We start from the raw sequence: 8,592 nt of genomic DNA, 5'->3' as shown, positions 1-8,592 counted from the left end.
GAGTCATGGGTTCAATACATTGGTGCAAGCCGTGGCAAACTTAAGAACTTTTGAGAAGTGGCTGGGTCATGAAGGCTGAGACCAAGCAGTGCAGAGAACCATCACTAGAATTATAATTTGATGACATTATTGATGACATAGGAGGGCAGCCTACCTAGAAAATAGGCCATTTGAGCCTATGTTTAAAGACCCTGGCTCCTGTCTTCTTCATCTCCCTCAGGCTACTCTGAGGTAAACAGCTTCCCAGCAACACTCCCTCACCTTCATGCCCCTTGGCCATGATGATTTTGCTTTGCCACAGGCCTCAAAGCAATGGGCCCAACAGGTTAAGAACCAAATAAATCTTTCTTCTCTGAAGTTGATTTTCTCAACTATTTGGCCACAGGGTTGTAAATGTGACTAACATACCTCTTTATGTGTGGTTATCAAATAAGCCCCCACCCCCCAAAAAATATTGTCTGTTGAAAGTTGGTAGTGAGTCTCTGTTCGCCATGCTTGCTCAGTAAAGTAAGACTTCATCAACAAATGCTCTGTGACCATTGTAGCAGCAGGAACGGTCGGGGTAAATTATGTTCAAGTTTCTGCTAAAAAGCAACAAATGTCACTTTCATTTATTTTTCACCGGGCAAGGGAAATCACATGGCCATTCCTGCCCTTTCTCTGCAAGGTTGCCCATATCCCAATCACTGGAACCCAGGACTATGCTGGACCACATTGACAAAGGGATTAAAGCTACAGATAGATATTACGGTTGCTAATCAGTCAACTAGGACTATTATCTTGAATGATTCAGCTGAGCTCAGTATGATCATAGAGGGTCTTACAAGGAGAAAACAAAACAAAACAAACAACAACAAAATCTCTAAGGAAATGGTTCTTCCAGCTATAGCTTGAATGAATATGCCCCTCCAAAATTTGTAGGCTGGAATTAAAATCCCAAAGTGACAGGGTTAAGTGGAACGGCCTTTAGTCAATGATTAGGCCAGGAGAGAGACCTTTCCTCACAAATGGATTTATACACATAGGAGAGGAACTTTTTTTTTTTAAATATTTATTTTATATATGTACACTGTAATTGTCTTCAGACACACCAGAAGAGTGGCATCGAATCCCATTACAGATGGTTGTGAGTCACCATGTGGTTGCTGGGAATTGAACTCAGGACCTCTGGAAGAGCAGTCAGTGCTCTTAACCACTGAGCCATCTCTCCAGCCTGGAGAGGAACTTTAAAAAGCTGGCCAACCTCCCATCTCTGCTCTGTGGGCAAACAGCTTTGTCTTCTCAAAGGACACAGAAGCAATGAGCTACCCTTGAGACTTAGAACGAGCCTTTCCCACATGTCCACTATGCTGCTACCTTGATTCTGGATCTCAGCCTCCACAGGACGGAGAACAAAATTTCTACTGTTCACAAAATATTCACTCTGCACTAAAGAGCCAAAGAGAGTAAAGCTCTTTTTTAGAACCTTTGATAAAAATGTTACCGCATTGATTTTTACCCCAGGGATACAGACTTCTGACCTATGGAACTAGAGGGACACATGTGAATGATTTGAAACCACCAGGTTGGCAGAGATTCATTACAGCATCCATGGGAAACTGGCGTGGTGGGGTAAACTGTCCTCCTGCATGTCCAGAAGGAGGGAAGTGGAAAGTTGGGGGAGCAGACAGAACTACCACCATTTCACAGGAGATTTCTCACTTCAAAATACTGCAGAATTGATAAGAAAACCATGTCAACAATGGGGGAAAGTTCAAGTTTTCTGATTCTAAAAATCATAACCATTCACAACACCAAAGACCTCATTGATGATTGGTTACAGCAGTGAATGCCTGTAGTGCCATCTACTTGGGAGATCAAGGCAAGACAACTGAGTCCATGAGTTCAGGACTCTTTTTGTTGTTGTTGTTTGGCTTTTTTTTTTTTTTTTTAAAGACTTATTTATTTAATGTATATGAGTACACTGTAACTGTCTTCTGACACACCAGAAGGGAGCATCTGATCCCATCACAGATGGTTGTGAACCACCATGTGGTTGCTGGGAATTGAACTCAGGACCTCTGGAAGAGCAGCCAGTGCTCTTAACCACTGAGCCATCTCTCCAGCCCAAGATCCTGACTCTTAAAGGAATAAAAAGAAAGAATAAACAGATACAAGCCTGTATTCGTTCTGTTTGGGGAAGACTAGAAGTCTCCAATGAAAGTCATAGTTGTCTGAATAAAGATTTAATTTGGGATGTGAAGTGGGTAGAGCAATGCCCTGTGCCACATTACCAAGGCTGTCTGTATGTTAATAATTGCAGCCTAAAATTACATTATCTTGCATGGTAAAATGGATTTTGTAAGATTTAAACTCATGTTTAGCAATCCAATTCTCAGATTATAGAAAATGCTTAGAAATTGGGAATTTAAAACATCTTGGTGGGTAATAAAAAAAAAAAAAATCTGAAAAAAATAAAGTTTAGGCCCCAAGCTGATACAGTATGGACCTAGTTCACCTTCCTAGCTCCTCACAGCTAACTGCCGCTTCCCAGCTACGCTGGTTATGTAGTTCTGTGAAACAAAACATCCCAATGCTAGATTAGAGCAGCAGGAGTTCATGGTTTTCTTATAATGTGACCAAGTGGTCTGTGGTGGTTTGAATAGGTGTGATCCCATAGACTCATGTGTTTGAATGCTTGGCCCAAAGGGAGTGGCATTTTTAGGAGGCGTGGCCTTGTTGGAAGAAGTTGGTCACTGTGTAGGTAGGCTTTCAGGTCTCCTAGTGTAGGACAAACTCGTGCGAGGCAGGGCGTTCCACGCAGCTAGCGGGTCTGGTTCCCACATACACAAGAAGGTCTAAGGTTCCGAAGGCTGGAAACCTGGCGGCAGGCCCGGAAGACACGTGGAGTCCAAGAGATCCAAAGCTTTTATTGTTCATGGCGTGGTGGAAGGGTCTGGATGTAGGCGCCACCCCCTTAAGCCAGGGGAGAGCTGACTTAAATAGGGAGGGGGCTGAGGGGAAGGAATAACTTAATTAGCTATGCCCCCCTGGCTTTTAGATAACTCATTAATATGTAAATCTCAAGGCTGAAGCCTGTTAGCCACGCCCTCTACCTGTGTCCCACGTGACTGAACGGGGAAGGTTAAATGGAGATTAGACCTCATGTCAGGGCCCTGGGTTCTGGGGGCATGAGTTTCTGGGCATGGGTTCCAGGCCCAGGCCAACCCTAGAACCAAAATACCCTTCTGCAGCCCTAGTGCTCAGGCTCTGCCCAGTGTGGACCAGTCTCCTCTTGGCTGCTTGAGGGAGACAGTCCCCTGTTGCCTTTGGATCAAAATGTAGAACTCTCAGCTCCTCCAGCATACAGTCTGCCCGCATGCTGCCACGCTTCCCACCATAATGATAATGAACTGAACCTCTGAAACTCTAAGCCAGTCCCAATTAAATGTTTTATTTTATAAGAGTTGCCTTGTCATGGTGTCTCTTCACAGCCATGAGACCCTTACTAAGACATGGTCCTTCTGTTGTTCTCCGAGGCTGTCCCTGTGGCTGCATTCAGTCAGGGGTGGTGAGGTCTCCTCTTCCTGTCATCTCAGGGCCTCTTTCCCCAGTCATCACCAGCTTGGTCCACTCATGGGGTTGCTGGGATCAGAACTTGTAAACTGATCCTTACAGAAATGGAGGGTCTAGTAGGACAGTCGTGTCTACTCACCCTGATGGAAGACTGGAGGATGATTTTGTTGAGGTGTTGAATAGGGGTAGGTGAGGGTGAGAGTTAATTCCTGCGACCTATACAGGATGGGTAGGATTCCAGATGCTTTGTCTTTTGATTCTCAGTATAGCCAGATTCACTCCTACAGGGTGGGGGCTTGACACATTCTTCCCTGGGAAAACACATGGGCTTTAGGAAATAGAGCAGCAGTGTGAAAGGTGGGGGGTGAACCACTGAGACTTGTGGACCACTGGATTTGAACTCCACAAGGAGAGTCAGGCCAGTTAGTAAACTCTGCCAATGAGGAGATGCTTACCTGCTTCTCAGCATCTCACCTTTAAATATCAAGAGTCATCCCCAGAATAGTTGGGTATTTTCTTCAGTGGCCATGTGCCATTTCATTGCCTGTACGAGCTGTAGTTGACACCTGCATTATTGGGAATGTAGATTGATTCCTTACCTCACGGTACCACAAGAGCATCTTTTTCACATGTGTTCTTGTATCCTTGTCTGAAAGTCCCTTAGGATAAACCATTAAAAAGTGTATTTTTTAATGTGTCCAATGACAGATACTTTTTATATGTGACAATTATCCCAAACCATAGCAGCTTACAAAGAACAACATGAAGTCAACATTTTCTATGATTAAGACTTCATAAATAGCCCAGCTTAGGGTTGGGGGTTGTAACTTAGAGTTTCTTTTGAAAACAGTTGTGTGTGTGTGTGTGTGTGTGTGTGTGTGTGTGTGTCCCTGAGTGTATGTACGAGCACCCTGTGAGTGCTTGGTGCTGGTGAGGCCAGAAGATGTCAGATCCCTGGAACTGGAGGTACAGGAGGCTCTGAGTCTGTGTGTGGGGACTGAGAACCAAACCCAGGCCCTCTGCAAGAGCAGTAAGCACTCCTCAGCTCTGACTCATGACTACAGCCCCTTAGAGATTTTCTTTCTTTCTTTTTTTAATATATTTTATTTATTTACATTTCAAATGTTGTCTCCTTTCCTGGTTTTCCCTCCAGAAACCCTTTATCCCATCCCCCACCCCTGCTTCTATGAGGGTGCTCCCCCACCCATCCACCACCCACCCACTCCTACCTCTCCACCCTGGCATTCCCCTACACTGGGGCATCAAACCTTCACAAAGGCCTCTCCTCTCATTGATGTCTGACAAGGCCATACTCTGCTCCATATTTGCTGGAGCCATGGGTCCCTCCATGTGTACTCTTTGGTTGGTGGTTTAATCCCTGGGAACTCTGGGGAGTCTGGTTGGTTGATACTGTTCTACTTCCTATGGGGTTACAAACCCCTTCAGCTCCTTCAGTTCTTTCTCTAATTCTCCAATGGGGACTCTGTGCTCAGTCCAATGATTGGCTTCAAGCATCTGCCTCTGTATTTGTCAGTCCCTGAAAGAGTCTCTCAGGAGACAGCCATATCAAGCTACTGTCAGCATGCACTTCTTGGCATCCACAAGTGTCTGCACTTGGTGACTGCACATGGGATGGATACCCAGGTGGAACAGTCTGCGAACGACCTCTCCTTCAGTTTCTGTCCCACACTTTGTCTCCATATTTGCTCCCATGAGTATTTTGTTCCCCCTTCTAAGAAGAACTGAAGCATCCACACTTTTGTCTTCCTTTTTCTTGAGCTTCATGTGGTCTGTGAGTTGTATCTTGAGTATTGTGAGCTTTTGGTCTAATATCCACTTATCAGTGAATGCATATCATGTGTGTTCTTTTGTGACTGGGTTACCTCACTCAGGATGACATTCTCTAGTTCCATCCACTTGCCTAAGAATTTCATGAAGTCATTGTTTTTAATAGTTGAATAGTACTCCATTGTGTAAATGTACCACATTTTTTGTATCCATTCCTGTGTTGAAGGACATCTGGGTTCTTTCCAGCTTCTGGCTATTATAAATAAGGCTGCTATGAACATAGTGGAGCATATGGTTTTTTTATTTTTTTTAAAGGTGCACTGAAGATCTCAACAAGAGGTCAACAGGACCATAGGACAGCCACTGGGGGGATTGAATAGAAAGATGGAGGAGCTTCAGAAATCATACACCATTGCTTTCTTATTGTTTACAAACAAATCATAAAACTGGCTCTTGTTCAAGAGAGCAATGTCAAATAGTTTACAGACATATTTTAAGACAAAAAATTAATTTTTAAGTCTGGAAGCAGCACACATATGATCATACTTTCCTTTTTGGCGTAGAATCCTACATTCAAGACTGTTTCATGAGATTTTCATTCTATGTTATACTTAAAATGCTTCTTTCTCTTATTTTACTACATTATTTTAAGACTTAAAACTGTGGGAAAGTAGAAAGGATAGTAAATGAGGGTTCTGTGTGTACTGTATCTGGCCAGCAAGTGTGAGCATTTTTGCCTCTCTCTTTCTCCTTCCTTTCTTACCTTCCTCTCTCCCTCTCTCTCCTTCCTTCACTCCCTCCCTCCCTGCTTCCCACCGTTCATCCCTCCCTCTCTCCCTCCTTCTATCCCCTTCTCTCCATTACCCCACATCTCACTGTATTGTTTTTTTAACTGTATTCCAGACACATACACACACTTGAACGCTTCAGTATAACAGATGGAATAAGTATTAACTCTCAGGAACACAGTCCTCAGAAAGTAGATAACTCCACAATGCTATCTAGTCTCTAGTCTATATTTAAATATTTCTAATGTTTTTCTAAATATCCTTTATACCTTTAAAATCTCAGCACTTAGCGGGCAATGGTGGCACATGCCTTTCATCCTAGCACTCAGGAGGCAGAGGCAAGTGGATATCTGAATTCAAGGCCAGCCTGGTCTAGATTAAGTTCCAGGACAGCTGGGATAAACAAGGAAATCCTGTATCAGGAAAGAAAACTTCCAGGACTTAGGCAAGGACCAGACATTTCAGTCATCTGTTTTATCTCTAGTTTAAAACACACAACCACCATCTTGTTTATTTCCTGTTTGTTTATTAAACTTCCAGAATATCTTTTCATAGCTCATCAAAGGAACAAAGCAAGCTGAATTGAGAATATAGTATAATTTAACTTGTTCCTTAATAGATACTGTAAGTCAAATCTTCAGGCCTGGTCAACTTCAGATAAATATTAAACATTTCATATATTATTATGCACTATGCCAAGACACATACGTATGCTCATTATTTCTCATTGTTCTATCATTACAACTTAAGAAAGCAACTTAAGAAAGGAAGAGTTTCTAGGTGGGGTAATGGTGGCGCACACCTTTAATCCTAGCACTCAGGGCCCAGAGGCAGGTGGATCTCCAAGTTCGAGGCCAGCCTGGTTTACAACTCTGTCTCAAAAAACCAAAAGGGAGGGGGAGAAGGAGGGTATTGTTTTGGCTCTGATTTGACTGTACAGTTCATCACAGCAAGGAAGGCTTGGAGGCAGGTGTGTGAGGCCCTGATCACCCATTGTCCATAATCAGTGAACAGAACGAGATGAATCCTATTGATCAGCATGCTTTTATTCAGTCTGGGCCTGAAGCCCATGGGACAGTGCTGCCTACATTCAGGGTGGTTCTTCCCTCTTCTGTTAAAATGTTCAGGAAACATCCTCATGGATGCATTCATGTTGCCATAGTGATTCTAATTCCAAGCAAGCTGACAAGATTAGCCATCCCAACACAAAACAAGCTTGTCTTGTTATTGATAATGATAATTCGATCATTTATGGTGCTGAATACCAGGTGTTTCTACTTTTGATTAGGAAGGGTTTTAATTACTTTTCCTCTTGCAGTGATTAAATTCTCTGACAAAAGCAACTTAAGAGGGAAAAGGGTTACTTTCACTCACAGTTCCAGGAAAGTCCATCACGGCAGAGAGGTCATTGACGAAGGAGCTTAGAGCAGATGGTCACATTGCATCTGCGGTCAAGAAGCAAAGAGCATTGAATTCTCGAGTTTAGCTTGCTTTCTTTGTTTTATAAAGTCTGGGCTCTCAGGCCAGGAAATGAACAGGCTTTTCTACCTCAATGAACCTAATCAAGTTAATGTCACACAGGTTCACTGAGAGGCCAGTTTGCCGAGTGATTTCATATGCCATCAAATGGAACATTGAGATTGACCATAACAGTACGGAACTGGAGATTTTTTATCTGATGTGTTTGCACTTGGTGCTTTTGGAATCCACCGAGAGTCCTTGTCTCAACAACTGTGATATTGGGAATTGAGTTGCCACATGGTGGTTTCTTTCTTCTATCATTTTAATCTATATTTATTAACTATATTCTTTAAAAATATTATTTCTTCTCTCTGAAGAATAGCTGCCAACTATTGGATGTTATAACCAACAGTTGTCATTCTTCTATAATGTTCAACTTATTCCAGATTTGGCCAATGAAACTCATTGTAAGTTATTTCACATGTCTCATGGGCATGACTCCATTGGTTTTGTTTTATTTTTTTAATACTGTTTTACTTTTTGAGATATGACACCAGCATCATCTTGAGCCTTTCTTACTGTGGCCATAGAGCAAAGCATTTTCCAAGATGCACTATTTCTCTCAATGGAAAACACAATTTAGAAAGCCATGAAGGTGTGGATGGGTTTTGTTTTTAAATGATGAAATTTCAAGTATTGCTATTGGCTTCTTTGCCTGAGCTATTTTGGAGGAGGTAGGCCCTTCTAATTGTTTTCTAGATACACTTACTCTATGTAACGTGGATTAGAACATTGCTCCTCAAAGTCATATGATTAAGAGTGCCACAAGACACCATCTTGGAGCTTCAGAAATTTGGTTGAGACCAAGAAGACCTGAGCTGACGGGAATCCAACATCTTAGTTTCAACATCAGCAGTCCTAAAATAAAAATGACATTTAGAGAAAATTGTGGGCTCTTCCCTTAATTTTTTAATGCCACCTGTATCATTTAATGCCACCT

General features: G+C 42.6%; 1 long non-coding RNA gene across 1 annotated transcript; it reads right to left on the bottom strand.

Annotated features, from left to right (window-relative positions):
- Positions 1-1,970: 1,970 nt before the first annotated feature.
- LOC143435093 (uncharacterized) lies at positions 1,971-7,739 on the bottom strand. Its single transcript, XR_013105082.1, has 3 exons — positions 7,506-7,739; positions 4,030-4,121; positions 1,971-3,866 (listed from the first exon to the last, which is right to left on the bottom strand). It is a non-coding gene; the product is annotated as an uncharacterized LOC143435093 (long non-coding RNA).
- Between the last annotated feature and the right edge of the window lie 853 nt (positions 7,740-8,592).

Source organism: Arvicanthis niloticus, chromosome 19 (assembly GCF_011762505.2).
Source record: "Arvicanthis niloticus isolate mArvNil1 chromosome 19, mArvNil1.pat.X, whole genome shotgun sequence".
NCBI lineage: Eukaryota > Metazoa > Chordata > Mammalia > Rodentia > Muridae > Arvicanthis > Arvicanthis niloticus.
Note: the sequence above shows the minus strand (reverse complement) of the source record. Positions and strands in the feature narration are given on the sequence as shown.